General features: G+C 39.8%; 1 protein-coding gene across 6 annotated transcripts in view; it reads right to left on the bottom strand.

Annotated features, from left to right (window-relative positions):
* GLIS3 (GLIS family zinc finger 3) overlaps positions 1-15324 on the bottom strand; it is a 508929-nt gene that overhangs the window by 176561 nt on the left and 317044 nt on the right. The window lies entirely within an intron of this gene.

The raw sequence follows: 15324 nt of genomic DNA, 5'->3' as shown, positions 1-15324 counted from the left end.
GATGAAAAGGACAAGTGTCTAGAATAATACAAACTACCAAGACAGACTTAAGAAGAAAGAGAAATCCTGAATGACAATGCACCCATTAAAATAATTAAGTCAGAAATTTAAAACCTTCCCACTTGGTCTAGATGGCTTAACAGTTGAGTTCTACTAACGTTCAAGAAACAGAAAAGTTCACACTCACATAAAATATACCAAGAGAACAGAAATGAGATAAGACTAGAACAAGAAATGAAAACTTTAGGTGATCCTCATCATTAACATAAATGTCAAAATCTTACAATATTGGCAAACTAACTCATTAAATACATAAAAAATATAACACATCATGACCAAGTTGAACATTTTTTCTAGGAATGTAAGGTTCATTGATCATGTCACTGAGAGATTAAGGAGAAAACAATATAACTACCACTATAGAAAAAAAAAAAAAAAGGCTTAATAAAGTGCAGCAACCATTCAGGATAAAAACTCTTAGCAAACTTAAGCATATAAGGGAACCAGCTAACCTGTTAAAAACATTACAGAAAATGTTATACTCAATTGTGAAATAGTTAAAAACATGGCCTTAAGGGAATAAGAATAAGAAAAGGTCATGCACTATCAGCATTTCTATTCAATATCAAACTGAAGGTTCTAGTTTATATACTGTAATAAGAAAAAGAAATAAAATGTGCCAGCATTAGAAGACACAAAAATCATTATATGTAGAATATATAGTCTTATACATAAAAATCCCTAAAGAATCTACAAATTATTCAAATTAAAAAGTTTAATGAAGTTTCATTTATTTCCTTTTCATCACTATGTAATAATTAATTATTGTCATTGTTCTTTTTGATGCTTTAATTGACCCAAATGCCTGTGGAAATTTGTTGAGGTCAGCTCTTGTGTTCTTTTGACATGATCCTGATTACTCTTTGAGGGCTTCCTTGTGTTCTGGCCCAAAAATATAATCCAGGCTCACCTTGGTCCTTCCCTGCCCCAGATCTGGAATTAGCTATTTCTATAAGAAGTCCTGTTTCCTTTTAGTCAGTAATGATACTTAGAAACCAAGATCTGTGTGCTGAGTGTGCTTATTGCTAATTGTGTGTCATTTCCCAGGTCCTTTTAATGTACAGAGCTAGGAAATATACGATTTAAATAATAAATTCATCTGATAGAACCAATTCAAATTTAATATCACAGAAGTTTTTGTATCTTATTTTATTATATATGTGTATATATATATATATATATATATATATTTTCTCTTACAGTAAAACATTGTGGTTTATAATTATATTAGTATATTTACTTACCTATTTTATCCTACAATATTTTTTCATAATTATAATACAAACACTATACTAACAATAAACCTACTAAGTAGAGTTTAAGATTTCTTTGCAGTTATTTTTTTCCTTAGAATACATCTCATGAAAATATATATTCTGAGTACTATGTTTAAAAATACTGTGAATTCATTATTTGTTCTGTGGTTATGTTATCTATTTGATATACAGTTAGGATTCTTTTCTTTTTGTTTCCATTCAATTTTAAGATTTGATATGTTTTCATCCTTTATGATTTTAATTTTACCTTTATTAGGTAAAATATTATATATTTCAAAAGTCACCTTCAACCCAATTACCACTCACCCCATCTTATCAATCATTTTAATTACCTTTTGGTTTATACTTCCTGTATTTCTTTTTGCAAAATTAATCAATTCACACCCACACCTACATACATACACACATATATAGACTTATTTCCCTTTCTTTCTTAAACAAAAGGTGGCATACAATACATACTCTTTTGTACCTTGCTTTTTCACTTAACAATTATTCTGGCTATCACGCCATAACAGTTTATAGAAATATTACTCATGATACCTTACAGCTTCATAGTACTTACTCAGTTGTATGGCTATGCCATGGTTATTCAACCAGTCTTTGTAATTGAACATTTGGGTTTCCAATATTTTGCCATTACAAAGAAAACTACAACAAATAACTATCTTTATGTTACTTCATATTTCTAGAGGTGTTTCATCAAGGTAAATTTTTAGAAGTGGGATTGTTAGGTCAAAGGGTAAACAGGTATGCAGATTTGTTAGATACCATGAAATTCCCCAAAATGGAAGTTGTAACCGTTCTGCATTCTCACTAGCAATGAATGAGAATGCTTTCTTTCCTAGACTCTCCAATAGAGTGTATTTTTAAAAGCAAGGCTGCATTTCTAAACACCAGCAATCAATAATTTAAACTGTAAATTTTTAAAGTTATCATTTACAAAATCAACAACAAAAATATATATATATGGTGGGGGAAAAAAAACAAGGATTGTGGGGCTTCCCTGGTGGCGCAGTGGTTGAGAATCTGCCTGCCAATGCAGGGGACACGGGTTCGAGCTCTGGTCTGGGAGGATCCCGCATGCCGCGGAGCAACTGGGCCCGTGAGCCACGGCTACTGAGCCTGCGCGTCTGGAGCCTGTGCTCCGCAACAAGAGAGGCCGCGATGGTGAGAGGCCCGCGCACCGCGATAAAGAGGGGCCCCCGCTTGCTGCGACTGGGGAAAGCCCTCGCACAGGGGCAAAGACCCAACACAGCCATAAATAAATAAAAATAAAATGAATAAATAATTTTAAAAAAAAGGAAACAGAAATTAAAAAAAAAAAAACAAGGATTGTGTGAGATTTTTAGGTAAACAAAGTATTAAACTTTACTGAAAGACTTTAAAGAAGATATAAATAAATTGAGAGACAAGACATATTCATGGATCGAAAGACTTACTATTATTTACAATAGCCAGGACATGGAAGCAACCTAAGTATCCATCATCGGATGAATGGATAAAGAAGATGTGGCACATATATACAATGGAATATTACTCAGCCATAAAAAGAAATGAAATGGAGGTATTTGTAATGAGGTGGATGGAGTTAGAGTCTGTCATACAGAGTGAAGTAAGTCAGAAAGAGAAAAACAAATACAGTATGCTAACACATATATATGGAATCTAAGGAAAAAAAAAAAAGGCCATGAAGAACCTAGTGGCAAGACGGGAATAAAGACACAGACCTATTAGAGAATGGACTTGAGGATATGGGGAGGGGGAGGGGTGAGATGTGACAGGGTGAGAGAGTGTCATGGACATATATACACTACCAAATGTAAAATAAATAGCTAGTGGGAAGCAGCCACATAGCACAGGGAGATCAGCTCGATGCTTTATGACCACCTAGAGGGGTGGGATGGGGAGGGTGGGAGGGAGGGAGATGCAAGAGGTAAGAGATATGGGAACATATGTATATGTATAACTGATTCACTTTGTTATAAAGCAGAAACTAACACACCATTGTAAAGCAATTATACTTCAATAAAGATGTTTTAAAAAAAAAAGACTGACTATTGTAAATATGTCAATGATCCTATAATTTACTTACATATTCAGTAAAGATTTTTTCAAAAATCTCAATAGGATTTTTCAAGGCCCTTGATGAATTTATTCTAAACTGTATACAGAAGAGCAAACAGCCAAGAAAGAGAGGCTAAGACAGGCTTAAAGAGAAACTAGGTTTGGGGACTTGCTCTATCAAGAAACAAGACTTAGTCATTATGTAATTTAATATTTAATCAAGGAGATAGAAAAATACACCAATGGAAAAGAATAGAGATCCCATACACAGACCCATACATATATAGAAACCTGATATATGACAGAGCTGGCATTGCAGATCTGTAAGTATGGATTATTTAAAAATGCTTCCAGAACAACTGATCATCCAGAGGAAAAAAATGAAAGTAGATTCCACCATTAAAAAAGCTCTCAAATAAATCAAGAACTTTAAAGTGAAAGACAAAAGGTTAACATATTTAGGCAAAAAATATAGGATAATACTTTGAAGATCATAAGGTAGGAAAGGTGTCTTAGATAAAACATAAAAAACACAAACCATAATGAAAAAATTAATGTTTGACTTAAAATCAAGAATGCTTATCAAAAGATCTTAAAGGGAATAGAAATCCAAGTCACAAACTAGATGATAACCACCAAAGGATAGTATCTAGAATAAATGGAAGACTCCTACAAATCAATAAGTAAAAACCAAATAACCTTATTTAAAATAGGCAGAAAAATTTCTATTTCACAGAAGAAATACAAACAACCAATGAACATATGAAAAGAGGCTCAACCTCAGTAGTATGTAGAAAAATGCAAATTAAAATTCTAGTGAGAGAATATTTTATATACAAAAAAAGGGGCAAAGATTAAAAAGTCTGACAATGCCAAGTAAGGATCTGAGGAAAGAGCTCATATACTGGTGGGAGTATAAATTGATAGATTCATTGTGGAAAAAGTGAATATGCACATACACGATGACCCCATGATTTCTCTCCGAGAGAAACTCTCATATACATGCCTCCAGTAAACAAGTACAAGAATAATTTAAACAGTACTATTCATAATAATAAAAACTTGAAATAACTTAAATATCCATGATGGTAAATGGATAATTAAATTTGGTATAATCATTTAATAACTATTAGATAGCTGTGAAAATCAATGATCCATAGGTCCACAAATCAGCATGATAAATCTCAAAAGCAATGCGGAGCAAGAAAGAAGACCTCAGAAGAAATGCATTCAGTATGATTCTATTATACACGTTATATAAAAGCAGGCAAAACCAAACAATATATTTTTAGGGATATTTACACATGTGGTAAAACTTTAAGTAAAAGCAAGAAAATTATTAATACAATATTAAAATGGTAATTTCCCCTGATGGGGAGAGAGGGGATATGATCGGTAAAGGAGACAGAGAGATTCTAAGAGGAAAATCATCCATCTCTTATTAGAATCATCAGTGTTATTTTATTACTGTTTTCATTTAAAATAGACATTTATGTTATATTCCCTCTTTGGTAGGTAAGATTCATTTCACAATTTCAAAAAGTCTAATAGAAGGAAAGAAAAAATGATTTTCTTAGTCCTTTACCTAAAAGCTTCTAGTGGCTTCCTGTTGCCTACGGGATAAAATCCAACTTCCTACCAAGAAAAACTATAGGCTCTTCCCCATCAGGCCTCCAACTAACTTTGCAGCTTTACCTCCCTCCATCTTCCCCCTAACCACCCCCCATGACTTACCTGTATTCTAGTGATACCTGAATTATCAGATCCCCAAGCACACACCTAAGCTATGCACCTGCAGCTCCCTCTCCTGACATTCACTCTTCCTGTCTCAATTTAGCCAATTCCTGTTTTCAAACTAGGCAAATGCCGGATCCTTATTAGAGTCTTCCCTGAAAAATTCTGATGGATATTTTCTTCTGTGCTTTCACAAGGTATATTTCAATTTATCTGTTTATATGTCCCTCCTTGCTTGCCTGTGAGATCTTTGTAGGCAGGGACTATGTTTTCAATTCAGTTCAACCAACATTTCCTGTGTGTTAATTTTATGTCATGACTGGGCTAGACATTGAATTTATCAGGAATAGGCCCTATTTTCTACCCTCAAAGAATCTGCAATTTAGTTATACTCATGTCAATATTCTTTATGCTGATTGCAGTACCTGGTATATTGCAGATTATTCAATTACGTCTGATGAATCAATGAATGAATCACTCAGTGAATGAACAAACTAAGGGACAAACAGAACTATTCTTTTCCTATTTAAATAAACAAACAAACCTTTTGGCAATGAATCATGCTTTCAGCGGGTTTACAAATCCATGACTTTTTAAGGCTGTAAATTGTATATATCTGTCAAAAACTAAAGTTTATCTAAGGAAAAAAATACCAAAAGTGTATCTTAATGGAGATTATTAATTATTAATTATTCTGATGGAATTTCCAGAACCAACCAATTAAAAGTTAGATTCACTATACAACACAATACCAAGCAATAATACAAGTTGTGTGTGGAACTGGAAAATATCAGTGAAAGTATTCCTTTTTGGTCTCTCCCAAGTAAACCTCTGTTTGTAAACATGTTAACTTGCTGTTCACTTCCTTTAAAAGGAAAAAAATTCCCAAGAGTCCAAATCAAGCATTTCTTTAATGTTTTAAAATTTCTAAGCAGCTTTAGGCACCCAGTCAGTCTTCAGATCTGTCACTTATGAATAGTATATGCCAAAGAATACTGAAAATGATGCATCTCTCAGATACTAGCTTTCAACAAACCAAACACAGAAAAGCAAGTAAGGATCATCTGTATGATGTGGCTATGCGATCTGAATGCTTCCTTCTCCCTTCCTTGGCCTCTATTCTTCGGTGGACAAATGTATTATCATTCTCAACAGACATCTTACTCTGACCCTCCTGGATGGTTCTCTCTAGTCTCACTGTGGTAGACAGAATAATGACACCTCCAGCAATGTCCATGTCCTATCCCCAGAATCTGCGCTATGTTACATTACATGGTAAAGGGATTTGGCAGATTGATTAAATTAAGGGTCTTGAGATGGAGAGATTATCTTGGATTCTCTGAGTGGCCTAATGTAATCACAGGGTCCTTATAAAAGAAAGGCAGGAGGATCTGAGTTAGTAGTAGTAGATGTGACAATGGAATCAAGATAAGAAGGTGTCATAAGCCAAGGAATGCAAGTGGCCTCTGCAAGTTGAAAAAGGTAAGGAAACAGATTCTCCCTTCAGAGCCTCCGGGAGGAACCAGCCCTGCCGACTTTCACCCAATAAGCCCACGAAGACTCATTCTGGGCTTCTGACCTCCAGAAATGTAAGATAATAAATTTGTATCATTTGATTTGCCACTAAATTTGTGGTAAATGTTACAACAGCAATAGAAAAGGAATCCACTCACTGATTAGACTGTATCCCTGCATACATTCTCTTGCCCTAACATTTTCCTCGGCCCCACATAATACCCAATTCTCTCATTTCTGAAACTATCGTCATGTCTTACTGGTTATCCCCTTGTGCTCTGGTATGATTTGTATTAACCTGATACTTGTTTGTTGCCTGTAGCAGACACTGTTGATTAATTACCCTGAAACCACTTCCAATTCACTCTCCCTTGCTGCCTCATACTGCAGTGGCTAGAAAGTCAAACACTCTTTCCCAGCCTTTCTTGCAAAGAGGGATGACAGTATAACCCAGTTCTGAAAAGTGATGCATATATGGATGTCTGCTGGGAGAAAGAGAAAATTTGAGGAAAACTTTTGCTTTTTTGATGAAAAGGAAAGGTGTGACCATTTCCCTTTCTTCCTACCTTGAACATGAGTGTGATGGCTAGAGCTGCGGTGGCTGTCTTGCTGTCGTGAGCAAAAGGCAAAGGGAACCATAAAGACATGGGCTCTGATATTGCTGAGTCATGGAGCCGAAGCCAATAGTTGCCTATGTCTGGAAACTTCTGGTTTTATGAGAATAATAGCTCCTTTTTTTTAAGCCACTGTACTATGGTTGGTGTTACTTGCAGCTTGAAAGCACTCCTAATATATTACTTTTCTCTGGTAGCCCCCATTGTACAATACCATAAGCAGCCAGATCACTGAGGCTTTGAAAAGTATAACAGAATCCTCTGTAGCACATAGTTTTATGCACTGGTATATACAGAAAGGAAAGAAAGAAGAGAAAGGAAGGGAGGAAGGGGGGTGGGGGAAGGAGGGAGAGGGGAAGGGAGAAAAGGAAAGGGAGAAAGGAAGGGAGGGAGGGAGAAAAGGAAAGAGAGGAAGGAAGGAAGGGAGGAAGGTGGAAGGGAGGAAGGTGGAAGGGAGGAAGGAAGAAAGGAAGGAAGGAAGAAAGAAAGGGAGAGAGAGAGAAAGGGAGGGAGGGAGGGAGAGGGGGAGGGAGAAAAGGAAAGGGAAGAAGGAAAGAAGAGGGAGATAGGGAAGGGAGACAGAAGAGGGAGGGAAGGAGGAAAGGAAGGAAGGAATGCAAAACCAAACTTCAGTCATTACTATGAAACTACAAATTGAAAAAGAAATGTTGAAGAATAGATGCATCCACCTTCATTGGCTCAACCTTGCAGAATTACATGTTATAAATACACATTGAAGAACTTGCAATGACAATCAAGTTGAGACTTCCAAGCTCCCAATCACTCCTTCTAACATCAATGTACTGAGTGTCCCTAAGTCTCTCCATCACCATTCTGCAAACCCAAAACCAAATTAACTCAAAATATTACTAAAGGAGGCTTAATTTGCCAGTTCCAAATATAGTACTCCAGTGTGCTGAAGACTACACATAACATAAAATTCCCGGAGCAATAATACAAATTATAGTGAGCTGTCTAGAGGAATCAGTGCCAAAGAAGATAAAAGATTATTCTGGGAATGAAACTATACCAACTTTCTAAAATTTTCACCTTGGTGCTCATATCATTAATTGTCTTACAAAATTTGAGATTTGTTGAAGTTCCTTGGTAAATCTTTTACGGTAAAGGCAGAGATCTAAAATGGGCTTTTTCATTAGAACATTCCATTTATAATGACTATTACTATGGTGTCCCAGTGCACCGAAACATTCAGAGGCTGAAGTCAACAACCTATGTGGATGACCTACTCAATGGCAGGCACAGAGCTAGAAATGGAGACAGAGAGAAATTGTAATTCTTATCCTTGTGAAGCTTAGTTTCTGGTTAAGTAATAGACAGACTTAACAAGTAAATATATGTTATGAGTTGTAAAAGGGAAAGTACAAGTTATTTGAGTGGAATGAGGGAATGGATAAAAAACCTCCTTTTAACTGACTGAATGATTGATTGATTGATTGAAGACCAGAGCAAGGGTGGTAAACAAGAAAAAGACTCCTTGACATTTGATAGGTCAACATATCAGGACAGTTTCAAGTAAAGAAAATAAAAGAATAGATGGAAATGATGAGGCAGTGGGAGGACTTTAATACACAAATTACTCAAATCCCTCCACAAATACCAAAAATGTCTTCGGAGACATGATTGGAGAACGAGTTCACAGCTAGTACCAAAGTCATTCAAAACATGAAGGATTAAATGAGGATCCAGCCAGATACTGTTGTATGAACACTACTTGGAATAGTTGGAAGACTGAGAAGGTTGGTCACAGGACAAGTACAGTTCAGGGAAGTTCAACATCACTGAGCACATCTTTGGCACATCCAGCGGCTGCTGTTCATTGTGCGGGTCTACTGGTTTGCGGGAATACTGGAAAGGGGAGCACTGGGATTAGTTATATGGTTTCAGAGAACACTGAAAGAGATGGAGACTAACATTTGTTGAACAGATACTGTGTGGTCCTTACACATTAACTCATTTAATCCTTCCAACAACCCTGTGAGATACCGATTAGTAATCCCATTCTACTAGACTTAGAATATGGATTTTAAACATATTTAGATTTGAGTCCTGGTTCTACCATGTATTATTTATCTATGATGACATAAATTTAAAATGTGACTGAATGAAGAAATGAAGTAACCCTCCCAAAGCAAAGTCAAAGTAGGATTAAAATTGGCAGTTCCTCAATTTACAGGCAGTGGTCTAACCCCTTGAATTACAATGCCCTCAGTGGTGAATTCTCTGGTCTATTCTAAACTGTCATCAGAAACATTCAAACTTCAGCGTCTACCTTCACATGTTTTGGTGTCATTTCTCCATTCAGTATTCTCTGTGGCACCTAGCAGTGGAAAATATATCTTGAAATAACTGTTGTAAGAGAGTAAATTAGTGCATTCTATTTTGGGGGGTGGGAGTGCAGCAGGCAATTCGGCAATTCTTATCAAAATTTCAAATGCACATACCCTTTATATAACAATCTCACTGCTAAGAATTTAATTTACTGCTCTACAATAAAAGTATGTCCTGCCATAAAAGTAAGGATGTATATAGCATACATCCACAAATACACACATACACACACAAAAGGCTAATAATAGGAGACAGAGTAATGTAGTGAATAAGAGTATGGCCTTAGGAGCTAAGCCTCATGAATTCAAATGCTGCTTCTTTCTGCTTCTACCATTTTCTAATGTGACATTAGGCCTCTTGGATCTCTATTCCTCAGTTTTTTTATCTATAAAGTTAGGATAAGAAGAGTGCCTACCGGGACTTCCCTGGTGGCTCAGTGGTTAAGAGTCCGCCTGTCAATGCAGGGGACCCGGGTTTGATCCCTGGTCCGGGAAGATCCCACATGCTGCAGAGCAACTAAGCCTGCGCACCATAACTACTGAGCCTGCGCTCTAGAGCCCGCGTGCCACAACTACTGAGCCCACGTGGTGCAACTACTGAAGTCCGTGCGCCTAGAGCCAGTGCTCCACAACAAGAGAAGCCACCGCAATGAGAAGCCCACACACCGCAACGAAGAGTAACCCCTGCTCACCGCAACTAGAGAAAGCCCATGCGCAGCAATGAAGACCCAATGCAGTCAAAAAAAAAAAAAAAAAGGATAGTACCTACCTCATAGACTTGTTGAAAGGATTAAATCAACTACACATGTAAAGGGCTTAGGCCAACAAGTATAAAGTACTGTACAAATGTTAGCTGCTATTATTATGATTTTCAGTCAAATACTGTATTAGCAAAATAATCTGAAAATAACCAAAACATCTGCCAAGAATAGGATGGTTGAATTCATGATGGAATCCATATAAGAGAAAATGATATTACCACTGAAGGTACTGAAATCTATCTGTATCAGCTGCTTGTCCAGAAGAGAAAGAATACACGTGTGTCAGGCAAAGAATTCTTTTTTTTTTTTTTTTTACTTGATTTATTTATTTATTTATTTTTTTTTTTTATTTTTGGCTGTGTTGGGTCTTCGGTTCGTGCGAGGGCTTTCTCCAGTTGCGGCAAGCGGGGGCCATTCTTCATCGCGGTGCGGGGACCGCTCTTCATCGCGGTGCGCGGGCCTTTCTCTATCGCGGCCCCTCCCGTCGCGGGGCACAGGCTCCAGACGCGCAGGCTCAGCAATTGTGGCTCACGGGCCCAGCTGCTCCGTGGCATGTGGGATCTTCCCAGACCAGGGCTCGAACCCGTGTCCCCTGCATTAGCAGGCAGATTCTCAACCACTGCGCCACCAGGGAAGCCCTAGGCAAAGAATTCTATCTGGGGCTCTGTGGAGTTTTTTCCCCCTCAGTTGTCTCTTAGCCATTTATTGAATTAGTATAGTACTGCTATGGTCAGAAGTGCTTCAGGATGAGCGGAAATGTGAGACAATACAAAGATTAAAGTCATGTGTATTTGCACACGGACAAAACATCTTTACAGACCCACATAGGTCCTTCCTACCTGCTGCTTCACTTCTTCAAGTCGCAGCTATCATGGGAAGAAAACACTTGAGCTACCTTCTTCTCATCCCTGCTTTCAACAGACTTTCCACAAAAGCTGCCAAAATAATTGGGGAGAACGCAGGTTTTCCTGCCTGGATCTACAGTGTTAGGCTCTTTGCTGTAAATTCTCTCTTTCACACTCCTTGCCTGACAGGTAAATAGCATGAAAGCTCCCTTAATGGATTATTCTGAGCACTGGTTTTAACTACAGTTACTCATATGATTCAAGAAAACGGGAGTGTTTCTAAATCACATGTAACCATCCGTATGGAAATTTTGAAAACAGAACAAAGGGGCAAACCAGCAGATGAGAATATAACTTAGTTGCAGGCCAGGTTATAAAAAAAATGTGTCATCACTGAATTCAAGTCATACCTTCAGTATATGTGAGACGAGGAAGGTTTGAAGACCTAGGATGGATTGTGGGTGAGGAGCAGAGAAAGGAAGGGGAACCAAGCCATGTTCCCTGACTAACAAATGCCTGGCACTATACATACCTTAAGTACTCAGACCAACCCTATGAACTAAGAGTCATCATCTCCACACTGTAGATGAAAATACTGAGGCTTAGAGAGCTTAAAAGACTTGCTCGAGGTTATTTAGCAGGAACGTGACAGGGCTTAGATTTAAAAACCAAGTTGGCTGGTTCTAAAACCCGTGCTCGCTCTTCTAAAGCCCAACATTTTGGGGTAGGACACTGTATTTCAGTAATAGTGAAGGCTAAGGGAAAACGTAGGAATAGATAGAAGGTCTATAAAAAACTCTTAATGGTGCTCTTTGACCCAGAGAAACACTGTGAGGTGACAGATCAGAAAGTCCTGGATCCAAGCTGCCTGGGAAAGAGGCAAATGCTAACAGCCAAGGCCCAATGTCATTAATGTACTTCTTTGTGGGTCAAAATGAAATGATAATACATTGGTAACCCGCAGCATTTTTGGAAGCCACTTGGAGGTTCTTGTTTATGGGACACAAGCCTTGAGACCAAGAATCTGACTCATCTTCCTAGAGGGACAGACTACTGGGAGAAAAGCACAGGAAACCAGCTGCAAATCCAAACACTCAACAGGGTCTCACAGTGCTTGGTTCAGCCCTGCTTGAGCCTGGTGGGTGTTGTCCTGCTTCAGGGGCCCCCAAAAGAGAGGGGACATCCAGGATTTAGGGTGAGCAGTAACAAAAAGCCCTGGCTGTCTTCCTTCTGATTGGACAGGAAAACAGCCAAGCTCTGAGCTTTAGGTGGTATGACCCCTACTTCCCACCACTTAGGCTAATGTGAAAAATAAAGTCCAACTCTCTCCATGTCCCTCTTCCTCTTCCTGGTTCAAGGACACCTCCCTCATCTCACTGCCGGCTACACCCCTCTCCCCGGATGCCATCTTCTCAGTCCCCTGCCAAAACTAAGAGATAGATCAATCCCTACTAAAATGCCAATTATAAAAGAAATATGATGCTAACAGTCCCAGGGATAGTTGGAATTTCAGTGGGGATTTATTGACAATTTAAGAAAAAAATCTAAAGAAACTAAAGGAAATGAATATCTAGTGGTAGAATTTCAGAAACTATGAAAAGCTGATGATATACACAAATTCTTACCTGCACACGTGGGCAGACATACACACATAAGAAAGATATAAAAGGAAGATCACACACATATATAATTTTTTTAGAAGTATATCCATAAGCTACAAATCAAGAAGTACCGATGTGTACTCTCACTTTGGAGAGATAAAGACTTCGGTGGCAATCACAGACATTCCTAAGGCTATTGCCTACCTCCAAATGTCTCGATGTACCCAATGTCCCTAGGGGTATCGCCCCAGGCCTCTGTGAGACAGCCAAGGCTCTGGGACCAAAGGCCAGTCTTTCGTCAGCCTGCTTCTGTGTGTACACCAGGGCTACACGTGCCTGATCCCTCTGCACCTAAGCTCTCACTTGCCCAAAGAAAGCCCTTAATTCCACAGTTTCTTAAATTCTCTCTGTCTAACAAACCCTCCCAGTCTCTGCAAAGTCTGTTGACTATAAAGAGCCTGGGAGTGGCTGAGAGAAGGCTTGGCCTTGTTTTTACATGGCTCAGAAGGGTATGCTCTGAGATTCCTCAGGATCACTTCCAAAGGCCTGACCCAGAGCATGGTGCTTGGCTCACAGTAGGTCCTAATATTACATTTGTTTAGTGGCTCTGAACTGCTCGGCCAGGACAAGTCCAGCCTTTCATGTGGGCTCAGAAGTTGTCATCAGCTTCCAACATGAGCACTGATCCCAGCTATAGCGGCCAGTGCCTTTCCCTGCTCTCATTCTATTCCCAGGTGAAGAGGCAGACAGAAGTTGTCCAAAATGCTCCCAGTGTATTTCAAACCTAGCCCCCCACAGTACCTCCCTGGATAAAACAGGCAGGGTCTGCAGAATTCTACCTGGGTTACACTATCTAATTTTATCCTTAACTTGACATCTTTCAACACAGGGGGTAAGGACTGATGTATGTGGCCAGGGGTGACTCTCAGAGCACTTCCATGTTCATCTCTTCATCTAGAGTGATTCACAGGCCTGGCTCCACATATTTGCTTATGTGAATTCTGTGACATAGTCAAAAAGGCTAAAGGCTGGAGATCTGGAAGCTTCTGACCCTAGTCTAAATGCTATGAAATGAACTCTAAGGCCACTGATGTTTAAAGTTGGAGGAAACTTTAAAGGTGATAATGTTCCAATATCTACGTTTTACAGATGAGGAAATCATGATGGGGAGAAGTGAGGTGAGAAAACCATGGTCATGAACTTGACCCCGGTGAGTCATAACTCACAGCCCAGTGCCCTTTCCACCACAGCATTAGAGTTCTTCATGGGTTGACACTGCGATACAGAAGAGGCGTTCCTGTTACTCACAAGAAAATGGATGCATCCATAGATGAATCTCACAGAATCTCAGTTAAAACACTGAGTCAGTCTCTCTCCCTCTCTCTCCCTCCAGAGCCGTTCCAGAACACCATGTGTGAGAGAAAACAACAGAATGGAAATTGCTCATATGGAGCATGAGGAGGCTGCCCACCTCCCTCGCACAGCCCGTGTGCAAAGGCAGCCCCTCAGCTGTGCTGCAGACACAAGGTAGCTCATGCTCACTGTTTATTTTGACAGCTGACAAGCCAGCTGGCATGGATCACTCCTCACTTCCAACAGAGACGCCACCAGGACACGTGTGACAGGCACCGGTTGCCGCTCAAGAAGATGGGTAGTGTTCTTGAGGGCCAGCAAGTGCAGCCCATGGCCCAAGCCCTGGATCCCACAGCCCTCCGCAAACTTCCCAGCAGAGAGCAGAAGTGGGACCGGCTTCATGCTGGCCATTTGTGGGAAGGGGTAGCAGCACACTCATGCTGGCTGGGTTGTTGGGGCCATGATTGGAGCCTAAGATTATTCTAAGGCTCCCCGTGGGTCTGTGCTGTATTCGGCAGAAGAATGACAATCCTGTAGCAAGAGGAGCAAGGAGAAGGAAGAGACAAAATGTTGTATCTGAAAAATGCTCTAGGCACCGCCAAAGGTGTGGGCCAAACACTAAGGGACCTGGCAGTCTCTGGAACAGGAGGGCCTCCCATCCTCTGACCTCAGCCAGGTTTCCACCTGGGTTCACTGCAAAGAGAGAAGCAGTCCTTTGCACAGCTGGGGAAAGGGAAAGGGCCTGGCCACCTCAACCCAGGGCATAGGACACAAAAGAGGCTCTCAAGTGGTACACACCAAAGAACAGGAGAAGCCCCTCTGCTCCCACTCAGCATGGTGTATAGAAGGGGTTCTCGACCTCACACCATTGACATTTTGGGATGGGTCACTCTTCACTGTAAGAAGCTGTCTTGTGCATTGCAGGATGTTCAGCAGAATCCCTGGTTTCTCCCGACTGAACTCCAGTAGCAACCCCCTCTCCCCAGTTGTGGCAATCAAAAGTATCTCCAGACATGTCCCCTGTCCCCTAGCACAGCTCCCAATTGAGAACCACTGGTGTCAAGGTCAAGAGCACAGACTCAGGCCCCAGACTGCCTGGGCTCTTAACCCCAACTCTGCCACTTACAAGATGGATAACTTTGGCCATGT

The sequence above is a fragment of the Balaenoptera acutorostrata genome, chromosome 6, assembly GCF_949987535.1.
Source record: "Balaenoptera acutorostrata chromosome 6, mBalAcu1.1, whole genome shotgun sequence".
Classification (NCBI taxonomy): domain Eukaryota; kingdom Metazoa; phylum Chordata; class Mammalia; order Artiodactyla; family Balaenopteridae; genus Balaenoptera; species Balaenoptera acutorostrata.
This window is presented reverse-complemented; position numbering and strand designations above follow the sequence as displayed.